We start from the raw sequence: 13964 nt of genomic DNA, 5'->3' as shown, positions 1-13964 counted from the left end.
CGTGATTCACCAAACACCAGATCTTTACTTTGACTGGGCTGCGATCCTTATAATCGAAGGTACTACGTGCAGCTGTTAAATAAAAGACGGCTTTCTGTATGCTTTAGGTTTGTTCAGTATATTTCGTTTTTTTGTAGGTTTTGAATGTATAACTTAAGGCGATTCTATATGTAGAATATATATCCAATAACTAATTTAATTTTGTTATAAACCGATTTGCCGCACAAACTATATGCATTTGCAACTGGAGAGTTACTTTGGTTGTAAACCAGATTTTGACCACAAAACTACACGAGTTTACACCAATAGCGATGCCGATAATAATTAATAATGAAACTTTTGATCAACAGGCGGTTTTACGAAGTAAAATTATGACAAAATCGCGATTTTATAAATTTGTTTTTTCCGAAAAGCACAAGATGCTGATGTAGCGTTTTTTTTTTTATGCAATGACAATTCCTTTTAGAATGATACAAAGGTGGTGGTTTTCTGACAGATGGCCGATCATGCCATATCGCCATCCTGCATTTGCGGCGAATTAAATTTGGTGGATTTTCGCGGTGGAGGCTGCCACACGTCCATTAGTGTTCCCAATAGGGAATTTACAGGGTAAATACAATTCATGGATTATGCGGGTAATTCACTATAATACAATTCCATAATAAAATACAGTACAAGATACGGAATAGATATAAATTCATGGATATACGTATGTACAAAGGGGAGATGGGACGGTTGGCAGCCTACGCCGCGTAAACAATTCAAACAATTATATTTACTGGCATCAAAATATGCAGGTTTAATTCTGTCTATAGAAATATTCATGAATTTATTATAATAATTAATTTTGAACCACTTTGGTGTTTTCTCTATTACCTCAAATGGTCCTTCATATGGCTCTTGTAATCCAGTTCTCTTTCTATCAACTCTAACTAATACAAACTTGCAATCATATAAATCTTTTGGAACATAAACTAGTGAATTTTTATGATGAGATATGTTTGATGCACAATTCTTTAAATTTTGTTTTAATTTTAACAGAACATCAGATGAGTCAAAGTTATTTTCAGATCGAACTACCATTTGCGAAGGAAGTCTTAGATTTTCCCCATATACCATCTCTGCAGCTGTAGATTGAATGTCTTCTTTATAGGATGATCGCAAACCTAACAACACTATAGGTAACTCCTCATACCATTCAGCTGCACTTCCACTTGCCATAATTGAAGCTTTAAGTTGCCTATGAAAGCGTTCAACTATTCCATTAGCTTGCGGATGATTAGCAGTGGTTATGATTTTATGACTTCCTAATAGTTTTGAAAGCTCTGTAAAAACCTGCGATGTAAATTGCGCTCCCTGATCAGTTGTAATTGTCAACGGAATTCCAAATCGTGATATATACTCACGAAAGAAAGTTTCTGCCACATTTTTCGCGGAAATATTTTGAAGAGGATATGCTTCTGGCCAACGAGAATTCCTATCTATTAAAAAGTTAATATATACCTAAAATCATGTGATGGAGGAAGAGGTCCAACGATATCTAAATGTACATGTTCAAAACATCCTTTTGGAATTGGTATTTTCGAAACTTGCGATTTTGTATGTCTATAAATTTTACTTTTTTGACAATTAATGCACTCCCACTGGTTTACATCTTTATTCATTCCTGGCCAAAAGTATCTATTAGTGATTAACCGGCGTATTGCTTTAATACCAACGTGGGCTATACCATGTAATTTCTCAAACACTAATTTTCTTAACACTTGAGGTATATATGGCCTTGTTAAATTAAGTGATGTCTCACACCAAATTTGAATATTTAAAAATGGAACTGATATTAGTTCTAATTTATGTCTACAATTTAGATTTTCTACTAATGATTTTATTTCACCATCTTTTCCTTGTTCAATAAATAACTCCTTTAAATTTATATCAATAGTTTCTAACGTTAAAACTTCGGGTATCCTTGACAACGCATCTGCAACACAGTTTAATTTCCCTTTTATGTATTTAATGTCACTAGTAAATTGGGATATGAACTCCAAATGTCTTGTCTGTCTTGGACTTCGATCCACCTTTGAATTCAATGCAAATGTAAGTGGCTTGTGATCCGTATAAACCGTAAAAGATCTACCTTCCAACCAATGTTTAAAGTGTTTGATAGTTAAATAAATAGCGAGTAACTCTCTATCAAAAGTACTATATTTACATTCAGACGGACTAAGTTTCTTAGAGAAGAAAGCTAACGGTTCTTTAGTATTGTTGATTTCCTGTTGAAGAACTCCTCCAATAGCCCTATTTGATGCGTCTACAGCAACAGAAAGAATTGCTTCACTGTTGAAATGTGTTAACAATGTTTTCTTAACAAAACTCTCTTTTACTTTCTCAAATGCCTGCAATGTTTCATCAGACCAATCAAGTAATTTATCTTTGCTCTTCGATGCTTTCGTTATCATGCTGTATATTGGGTCTAGCATTCCAGCAAGCTTTGGTATATACCTATGATAAAAATTAACCATTCCCACAAACTTTTGCATTTGTTTGATTGACATTGGTCGTCCAAAATCAAGAATTGATTGAATTTTCTCTGCTGATGGTTGAATACCTTCAGACGATATGTTGTAACCTAGGAAATTAATTTTACCTACTCCAAAAACGCATTTAGATGGCTTGATGTTGAATCCGTACTTATCTAAACGTTGAAATAGTATATTAAGATGTTGTAAATGTTCTGATTCATTTTTACTAGCTATCAGTATGTCGTCCAAATAAATATATATAAAATCTAAATCGTGCAACACTTCATTTATAAACCTTTGGAATGTTTGAGCTGAATTTCGTAATCCAAAAGGCATTCTGACGAATTCGAACATTCCAAAAGGTGTAGTTATGGCGTCTTATGAATGTCTTCTTCCGCAACAGGTATCTGATGGTAAGCCCTAACCAAATCTATCTTTGAAAATATTGTTTTATTTTTGAATTCGATATGTAAATCATTTATGTGTGGCAAAGGGTATCGATCAGGTACAGTGATTAAATTAATCCTACGATAATCTCCGCAAGGACGCCAGTCATTTGCGTCTTTCTTAGGTACTAAATGTAATGGCGATGTTCCATGTGATTTAGATGGACGGCATATTCCTGATTTTAATAAAAAATCGAATTCAGTCTTTGCTATTTTAAATTTAACAGGATCTAAACGTCTTGGCCTACAAAAAGGTAATATTCCATTCGTTATAATATGATGAACTGTCGAATGATTAACCTTTTTATTATAATCTGGCTCAGAAGTTAAAGAAGGAAAATTTTTTAAAAGTTTTGTATATTGATTTTCAACTGAAAATAATTTAGGCAATGAAATATTGCAAAACACAGATATAGCATCTACAGATAAACTAGTTAGAGGATCTATTAATTTCTTATTCTTTATATCTATTAAAAGTCCATATTTTTCTAAAAAATCTGCACCTATGATCGGTTTTGAAATATCTGCAATAAGAAATACAAACGGAAATTCTCGACGGAGTCCCAAATTAAGTTTTAATAATTTTTTTCCATAAGTCGAAATCATGCTGCCATTAGCAGCCGTCAAAATAATATCTGAAGATTTTTTGTAAATTTTGAATTTAGATGAAGGAAGAACTGAAATCTCAGCACCACTATCTATTAAGAATTTTAGCTTGCTTTCTTTGTCTAATACAAACAAGCGACGTGTTGAAAAATTCAAAATGCTGTTGTTAGTCGCTGCAACAACAGCGCTGTCTAGTTTGTTTGACTAGGACCATTTTTCTGGAAAGCACACGGTTCTTCACATTTACGAGCTTTACTGCCGAAACGATAATGATACTTACATAACCAGTTTTGAGACTTTGATCTACCTCGCGACTGAGAATTCCTGCGAAAACTAAAATTTCGCCTTTTTGGACGTGACTGTCTGTCATTAATTTGTGTTTTAATCTCGTTAATATCTAATTGTAAATGATTAAAACTTTCACATATTTTTGTTGTGACCTTCGCTAAATTCTCTACAATTTTTCCAAATTCATCAATATTAATAGAAGATGTAACAACTCTATTTCTAACTGCACAAATTTCATTACCACTGGTTATCTCCCAAATTTTATCTGCCAGTTGCAAAAGATCATTAATATTATTTAAATTAGCACTAGTCAATGCAACATAAAGATTTTTTGGAAGTTTACGTAACCAAAGATTTTTAAGGAAATTTGAATCGATAGTATTACCTACTAGTTGGTCAAGAGTCCTATAATATTCAGAAGGTTTCCGATCACCTATCTCAGTATCTGATAAAATTTTATCCAATCTTCTCTGTTCGCTTAAGGAGTGCCTATCAATAAGAGTTTTCTTTAAATTGTCATATTTTCCACTTTCAGGTGGATTTTGAATAACATCTAATACATTTGCGATAATGTCTTGTGGTAAAGCAGTTATTAAAAACTCGTATTTAGTCAAATCTCTAGTTATACCTTTTGTAGCAAATTGCGTCTCAGCATGTACGAACCATCCTTCTGGACAGTTCGACCAAAATTGCGGTAATTTTACCGAAGTGGCACAAATTTCATTCCTATCGTAAGGATTGCGTATATTTTCTGACGAAAACTCACATGGATCCTCTATATCTATAAGATACCTGTTTTGTCTATCTCCCGCGCCCGTTTCACGCGGAGAATGAAACATTTTGAAAAAGGTTCACAAAATATATAAAAAAAAAAAAATTACAATCCTATAGACTTCTATAAATATATTATAAAATTAAAATCGAATTATATAATAATAAATATTTAATAGTTGATGTGGATATGTTGTAACGTTACAGCTGAATGACTGTACAGGAAATGCACACGAAACGTAGTGACCGAAATCACTACCACACACTTTAGCGACGCTCTGATCCACGTATTAACGTAATTCGATGACGAAAGTAGAACAAGTAGACATTGTAATATACATAATTATTTATCAAATGTAAAGGTAACTCATAAACGCCGTCGTTTGCTGTTGCAGTGATGAATTACTTTATAGATAACTGCGCTGTTGGTGACTAACTGAGAGCAAAAATGTATAGAACTTTATAAGTGATTCAAGATGCAGTGAGTATAATTGAGGATATGTATGTGCGTATGTATTGGGCAATTTGACTGCTGACTCAGATGTATTCGTAACTTGACTGTACGGCGTGTTCTAGTTGACGATTTCCGCTTTGTACCGTTGATAGCATTCGTCCTCAAAACGTTCACATGAACAAAAATACAAAAGATACTTACACTGCTGTAAAAATTTAACTAATGTTATACAAATTAGTTGGGAAGAACTATATCTTTTGGTGTTGCTGGAGTAATTTGTTAATATCAAGCAGTTGAAGAGAGTGAAGATGCATTAGCGCAGTCGGTAAAATGTTTGTTGTGCTGCTTGAATATTTTGGCTTCTGCCAAAAACTTTACGATTTTATGTGATGATCTGAAGATAGAGTAACACCAAGAAACCTTCCAGAAATATTGATTGTATGGATTGCTGGCCGTTTGTTGTATATATCTAATATTCCGCTTTGAGTAAAATTTCAGCTTGAATTCGCAAGGATTACGTCTAGAAATACGTTTGTTGTATATTTCTAATATTCCGCTTATATCTAATATTCCGTTTTGAATAAAATTTCCAGCTTAAATTCGCAAGGATTACGCTCTTCGGTTCCTGGCGGGGTCGCCAAATTTGATGAATGTGTGTTATTATGGATATTCAGGATATGTTATTATGGATATTCAACTCATCTGGATATTCAGGATATGTTATTATGGATATTCAACTCATCTGGATATTCAGGATATGTAATTATGGATATTCAACTCATCTGGATATTCAGGATATGTAATTATGGATATTCAACTCATCTGGTATTGTTCAATAAATTTATTCGTTCAATATTCAAGATACATTTTTAATTAAATATTCGTTTAATGATAAATTCAAAAGTAAAGGTAATATGAAAATTTTCACATCAAATATAACATGAAATATAAAAATTTGAAACTCGATTTTTAAAGAAAAATTAAAGTTTTAACAATAACAAGTATTTCATAAAAACGTGTAGTAAATCCCTACACAGAGACCATCTTTTGCGTTGGCGGCCTTCGCCCAAAATAAGGTAATAGTCTAGTTGAGGGGTCGACTGCTAATACGCTACCAAAAATATCGAGAGAGATGTCAAACGACGCGTCTTGACATCAGTATTAATAATCCGAAGGCGGAAAATAAAAATTTTAACGCGTTCAAATGATATTAACGAAAAACCGAAAAAAGACCCGCGGTACCTCCGAAACCGGGGGTCGGATCCATAGTATTTTTGCGCAGAAGACCTTCCTGCGTTGGCCGCCTTCGGCCGCGCTTATAAAAAATAACCCTGGTCTACGCCATGCCAAGTCCGGGTGTGTGGTATAACCGTGGCTACCGCCACGGTGATGCACAATTTTTTTTTGGGGGTACAACCACAACAACATGGTAATCGCCAACTTCAACTGCAAATATCTCCGTACAGAGATAAAATTTTTCTTTTCCGCCATCGGATTATTGTTCTCGAGATTAATACGTGTCGTTTGACACCTCTCTCGATATTTTTGGTAGCGTTTTAGCAGTCGACCCCTCAACTAGACTATTACCCAAAATAATATTAAGGGTAACGTTTTACAAAACGGTGCACCACCTAATTTAAAAATATCAAATAATAATAAAAACGGAGCTCGAGGCGCGTCTTTTGATTCCTCGTTTGATAATTTTTGATAAAAATTAGGTGGTGCGCCGTCTTTTAAATCGTTACCTTATTAAGTTGTATAGAATCGACGGGATAGCCTACAAGGTTTCATGTCATACTAAATCGCTCCCGATATGGTCGGGATAGTACCTTAATTGTTCCCGGAACGTACCCGATCTGCATCCGGCAAAGGACCAACAAAGTCGATAACGGGAAGTGTCCTTATCGCTACAACAACAACAATAATACAAGGAATAAACACAATTTCAAACTCCCTTTATTCAGAACTGAAATAGATCAGCAAAATATTTTTTATAACGGTCTAAAAAGTTTCAATTAACTGCCTATAGATATAAAAAGTTAACTTTTTTTACCCGTTCAAAAGATATAAACGAAAAACCGAAAAAAGATCCGCGAGTCCCTCCGAAACCGGGGGTGGACACATTTCTGCGTTGGCGGCCTTCGGCCGCGCTTATAAAAAATAACTCTGGGCTACGCCATGCCAAGTCCGGGTGTGTGGTATAACCGTGACTACCGCCACGGTGATGCACAATTTTTTTTGTGGGTACCACACAACAACAACCACATTAAAATCGCCAAATTCAACTGCAAATATCTCCGCGCAGAGATAAAATTTTTCTTTTCCGCCGGATTATTGTTCTTGAGATTAATACGCGTGTTTTGATACCTCACTCGAAAATCTTGGCACTACTACCTTTACTTTCTGATTTTCATTCATACGTATGTGCATTTTTAAATAATAAAAAAAAATGTTATATTATTCTAATAGATAGCATCTCCGCCGGGTTGCGATGCAGCTCAGAATATGCCAAAATCAGAGGAAATCAACAATTAAATGCATATTCATGTGTCATTTGCCAAGGATACAAGGTACTTTATAACCAACATGCTTTGGAATACGGTACCAAACTGGTTGGATGTATTTCCCTAAAAAGGGGGGAACTACGCATTTTGGTTTGCCAGTATTTGCTTCGGTAATTTATATTGATTAAAAATTGCAATAATAGATAATGTAATGTGAATTAAAATTGAATAGATAGCCAGAGCAAAAAAGGCAACTGATCGGCATGCAACTGTTATTTATGTGGCGCCACCGGGAGCTGCTGCTGCTATCCTAGAAGCAATAGAAGCAGAAATGTCTGATTGTTTGCATCACCAAAAGTGTGCCATAACATGATATGGTTCGCGTTAAGCACGCTCTCTTAAGGCAAAAAAATCGCGACTAGTCAGGCCCGATTGTCCAGGAATCATCGCACCAGAAAGGGTAAGTAAATTGGCTACCATATTAAATAATTTGTCATGCTTTTGTTGATAATCAACTGAAGAATGCAAATACAACAGAGTTCGAAGTTCATGTGAAAACCAATTAATTTTTTTAATTAGCGTTTGGAGAGAAAAATACATATGTATGTATGCATAGAACTGCACAGAAGGGGAGGAATTAATTAATTGTTATCAGTAGATTTACAAGATTTTTGTCATTTTCCCTGCGTCGCAGTTGTCATTATATTGCGTTAACAGAGGACATCAACACCTTACTACCCACAGCCAGTTAAAATTTTAGTAAATTTTGCTCTTTTCATCACTGTTTCAAAACGTGGAAAGTTATATATCGAGCATTCCATGGAGAATGGTACATTTTAGCAGACTTTCGCATTGCGGTCATTATTAATATTCAATCCCTAGAAGGTTTAATGTAGTCATGTCAATAGTTCCCAAGATGGTGGGGCTAGTACCACAATGGTGCTTGTTACCGGAACGTGGATAGATAGATAATTTATTGAGGATTGCACAGTGACTTGCACATCTCCTTCACAGCACCTCATCCTAGCCGACTTCCTTGATAAACCCCAGCAGTGTTCTTGGCTTGAGGGATTAAATGTGGGAATGCTCTGGCCATGGTGAGCCCATAAACTTAGCCCTACGTCTTGAAATTGCGCCGCAATCTATAAGGATATGGTCCGCCGTCTGCTGATCCATCACAAAATCGGTATGTGTTGTCCGATATTATACCCAGCTTTTGCATGTGACTGTTCAGTCTACAGTGTCTTGTAAGAATAGCCGTTAGGATTCTTAGGTTATTTTTTTGAGAAGCCTATTAATGCCCTATATCGAGTTGTGCTGTAACACCCTAACAGTAACTTAGATTGACTCAGGCCTGGCATATTGCGCCAGTGTTCTCTCTTTTCCTCCCTTCTACTAATAGGGGCATTTATTGAGTGAGCCAACTGCCAGAAACGGCTCGGGATCGATGGGTCATGCAGTTGCTGCCTCTCTTTCCGGGTTGTCCGCCTGCTGTTGTTGTTATAGCAGTGCTTCGTCGCATCCAATAGGTGCGACCGATCACAAATTGTCATCAATGTCTTCTAACGGGAGTCCAAGGAAACTTTCTGTTTCAACAGGGGTGGACCATAATGAGAGGAGTGTTAGAGGCGTTGGTTCCACAATACAGTTAAAGAGATGGTTGGTGTCATGTGGGGACACATTACAAGCAGGACAATGTTTTGTATGTCGGGGTTGATTCTGGATAAGTAAGAGTTTAACCTGTTACGTTATCCAGCTCGAAGTTGAGCTACAGTGACTACTCTCGTTTCCCTAGGGAGAGTGCGTTCCTCCTCTGCTAGTTTTGTTCTTTGAGTACAGGAATCACCGGCATAGAGGTCCGACGCCTGTTTGTGGAGTTCACTGAAGACATGCTTGTGTTTTTCAGCTTCATACGGCTGTGTTCTCAGGTGCCGTATTTCCTCATAATGTAATGAGGACGTGAACAACAAGAGCCACAAAAGATTTATAAAAGTTACGAGGACGCTGGATTTTGGAATCTAGCCCAGAGCAACTTGTCCGATGCAACCATCCCTTGCACGTGAAACACTGACAAGAGTATTTATTTTTTTAATTTAATTTATTTATTATTACGGATGTTTAGGCCTAAAACTTAAACTACTAAGTACAATTCATTGTTATAATCACTTATTTCTATTGAATATGCTGTTGGAATGCCATGTGATTCCGATCAGCATATTTACTAGCGTGACAAAGGGACGAGTCTGGGAACCACTCATTTAAGGAAGGTTGGAAAGGACGCGTTTCCAATCCTCCAGTGCTCCCAGCTTAAGGCAACAAAATTTGGAACTTATATTTTTCAATTATATGTGTATTTTGGGCTGTCGGAATGTATTGGTCTCCGATCAACACAGCTAAACATGTCTTTGGATGTTGGAAATTGAAAATAACGTGTATCCAATCAACCCCTCAACTTTGTTTTTAAAGACGCTGTCGGAATGCATGAAGATTCCGATTAGCACAGCTCAACATATAATGGGAGGTTGAAAAGGACGTGTTTCCAATCCCCCTGCTCCAACTTTTGTTTGGCCTTATATTCGTTATTTTTGTTACACATTATATGATCTTATTGTTATATTAATGCTGTCGGAATGCGAGTGATTCCGATCAGCAACAGTAAATATCAGCTGGACATACCGAATTCCAGCGAAATTAGTTGTTGGAACTGTCTGGAGTTACAGGTGGCGACCGATTTTCTTTTCCTTAGGGCCGGATGCATTGTATTTTGCTGCTTCCAATATTACCATTCCCTTTTCGCGCTCCAGTATCGGATATATCATGTAAAAAATAAGAGGAGAAAAACTTTATCTTATTGGAAGGGTTTTACAATGCTCCAATAAACTTTTTTTAAAAGTATTGAAGTTATTACTACTTTTTATGTGATTAGGAAGTTCATTGAAATATTTCAGGCCCTTATATATATGACCGTCCTAAAAAGATTCTTTACCGGTAAACGCAGCAAACTCATTTCTAAGGACCGGGTCAGGAGAAGAACCGGGATTGGGGTCGATACCTTCCCGGAAGAGGAGAGTATGGCGCAGACCCGCTGCAAGGACCTGCTGGGAGGATGACAATTTGTGGGAGGGACGCAATAAATTAAACACTGAGTCCGCCTGCTCATTACCCTCTACTCCCCTGTGGCCTAGGACCCAGGGCAACAGTACTACGTTCTGTGCTCCTAATTGATTTAGCTTTTCTACGCACTGAAGGACCAGTGCTGACTTTATTTCGAACGCCGCAAATGCCTTTAGTGGGGCCTGACTGCCTGACTGAGTATGGCAATTGTTTCATTGGGATATCAGCGTTGAAGGTTCAGCTTAGCGCACTAACTTATGGCGAATACTTCCGCTTGAAAATGCTCAGATGTACTTTTAGAGTTACTGATATTTTGGCTCTGGGTCCGAAAACTCTGGCTCCAATCCCCTCTGACGTCTTGGAGCCATCTATGTACCATACGATCTTGAGCAGACTAGTAATACATTGCACCCGCCCATACCTATACAGCCGTACCAAGAGACTGAGCAGCCCATTACATTTTGGCACAACCGGAGCACTGCTGGACATCCAATCTATATGAAAGCTATGCATTCAAAAGTGTTTGTACCAGTGGCTGGTGCACACCGAACTGAACCAATGTATGCTATATTGATGCCTGCACAAATACCAAGCTATGTTTATGTGAATAATGTTACTGCCTATGTCCATTTGTACGGTTGAGCACATATAGTACCTACGTTTATACAAGGTGGAACACCACACTATCTACATGGCGATGTAGCCACCGATCACGTTGTTGTAAGAGATTAATTAAAATATGTTATTCATAAACACTGATTCTTATATTTTCATTTTCATTAAACTGTAGACTGTAGACTCATGATGGGTATTCTTACTGGACACTGCCTTCTGGCGTAACATACATTTAAATTATGCTTGGTCAGTGATAGCAGATGTAGGAAGTGCGGGTTGGAGGAGGAAACGATCGATTACGTCCTGTGCTCGTGCCCTGCGCTTTCCAGGCTAAGACTCCAGCTGACAGCTGTCAGATCTAGAAGCAGCAAGTGGCTTAAGTTCTAGGAAGCTTCTGGTATTTGTCAAGAGGACGGAGTTATTTTATAACATGTCCTGGTTGTTGATAGGGGTTTTAGCTTGGTCGTTAAAACAAACTTCTGGTAACACTACGGACTCATTTAGTCTATGTGAGGTCGTCATGAACCCTCCAGTTCAACCTAACCTATATTTTGTTTTGGTTTTTACTTTAGAATCAACCGTTTAAGTAAGCGATGTCAGCTAACTAAGCGCCTTCAAATGTAGATCCATAAGGAACATGGGGTCGCCAGAGCCTCGGCTGTTAAAGAAACAGGATTCGCCACGGGTAGGTGAGGTTCACAATTGGGTCGGAGAAGCTATATATTGCGCTACACGACCCCCTGAACCAATTTGGTATTTTAATCGCCTCTTACGCAGGCATGCCTACTGCGGGTATACTCTAAGCCCCCTAACCCGCTGGAGCCATGAGAAGCGTTAGTGACCTTGGGTGTCCCAAGGAAAGTTCCGTCGTGTCTTGTGTTGTTGGGTGAGCGGCCAGGCAGCAGCGTGCAACAAATGCACCATTCAGGAGGATACCCTTGCTGAGCCCAGATAATCTGGGGAAGTTGGATGTACTGGTCGGATGCGGCAAACGAGTATATTCTGTAATAGCATATGATCAACTTGGAGATAACTAAACGTTTATTTTCCTGTCCAACAGGGTACTGGTTCTAGACCCTGCTGCTAAAGAAGGATAGGCGTAGTCACATCAATTCGTTCCCGGGTTTCTCGGGGAAATCAGTTTTAGCAGTACTTTGCACTTTTCATAATGCACGTCCATACAAGAACTTCAGATAATGAATTAAACAGTTGTTGTTGTTGTTGTTGTTGTTGAATTAAACAGTCATCTGCATTTGTTTATTTTTGTAGCACGTCTAATTTCCTTCGTAACATCAATCAATTATCCCTTGTTATAATTTTGTGTTCTCTATGAATGCAACAGCGAAGTATCTTCGGGTACCCCTGATTTTAGTTATCTGAAATCTACTTGAGTCCCTTGTGCCTTTGGCCTCTCAGAAAAGAGCTAATTGTGGAGCCCTATTTATAGAACACTTTTCGGGTTAAATATATTAAAAACTTTAATCTATCTTTACTGATATTAGTTTCTTTCTCATTCTAGGTAATTTGATTTTGACGATGTGCGCATAGCAATATTCCAAATATTCCAGCTGTAGCTGAAGGAAGAACATAAATTTGCTCAAATTATAAGAAAACTGCGACAACTATCCCCCCGCCTTTTTAGTACCACATATAAGGCGTTAACAGGCATACTATGGGAGAGGGTCAAGACCAAAGGATCAATATCACCTGTAAATCGACTTTTATAGCACGAATTGGGGCTTCCGGTATTATACCTACAAAAGTCATATGGCTCTGCAAACTGATGTTGAACAACACCACCAGCGCAGGAAAAATTGGGCATCATCACTGAGCTTCGAAAGTTTCAGAAAGAGCACAGCTATGAATAGACGTTATTGTACTTGCTACCAAAGACCAGACCCAGAGTTATTTTTTATAAGCGCGGCCGAAGGCCGCCAACGCAGAATGGTGTTCTGCGCAAAAGTACTATGGATCCGACCCCCGGTTTCGGGGGTACCCGCGGGTCCCTTTTCGGTTTTTCGTTAATATCTTTTGAACGCTTTAAAATTTTTATGTGAATGGACAAGGCGTGATAAACTTCAATTGCCACGTCTGAAGTTCCTTCATATTTACAAACGCAACATCTTGGTTGATTGTGGCGATGTTATTGGAATGCATAAGCTTGTGTTAAACGCATCTATATGAAAAATGTTATTGTGTCACCGCCTTAATGTTGGCACACTTTGCAAGTGAAATTATTTTCCCACGCGTTGGTAACTTTTCTAACATTTTTCGCAATTAAAAGCTGCAATATAACAAATGAATACGAGACAAAATAGGTTAGCAAGTATTTTTGTTTTATAGGGAGAATGTTTATTTCAGTACTTAGCGAAAATTTGTATGTGAATGGGCAAGATGAAATAAACTTCAGTTGCCAAATCTGAAGTTCCTTCATATTTACAAACGCAACATCTTGGTTGATTGTGGCGATGTTATTGGAATGCATAAGCTTGCGCTAAACGCATCTATATCGCTAAAATCACGCAAGATGTTGCGTTTCTAAATATAAAGAAACTTCAGATTCAGCAATTGAAATCTGAATTTTGATTTATTTTTCACATATTTTACATAATGTTCACAGCTCTCAGTATGGTGATGACCGAGTTTC

Source organism: Eurosta solidaginis, chromosome 5 (genome assembly GCF_040869045.1).
Source record: "Eurosta solidaginis isolate ZX-2024a chromosome 5, ASM4086904v1, whole genome shotgun sequence".
Lineage (NCBI taxonomy): Eukaryota > Metazoa > Arthropoda > Insecta > Diptera > Tephritidae > Eurosta > Eurosta solidaginis.
Note: the sequence above shows the minus strand (reverse complement) of the source record.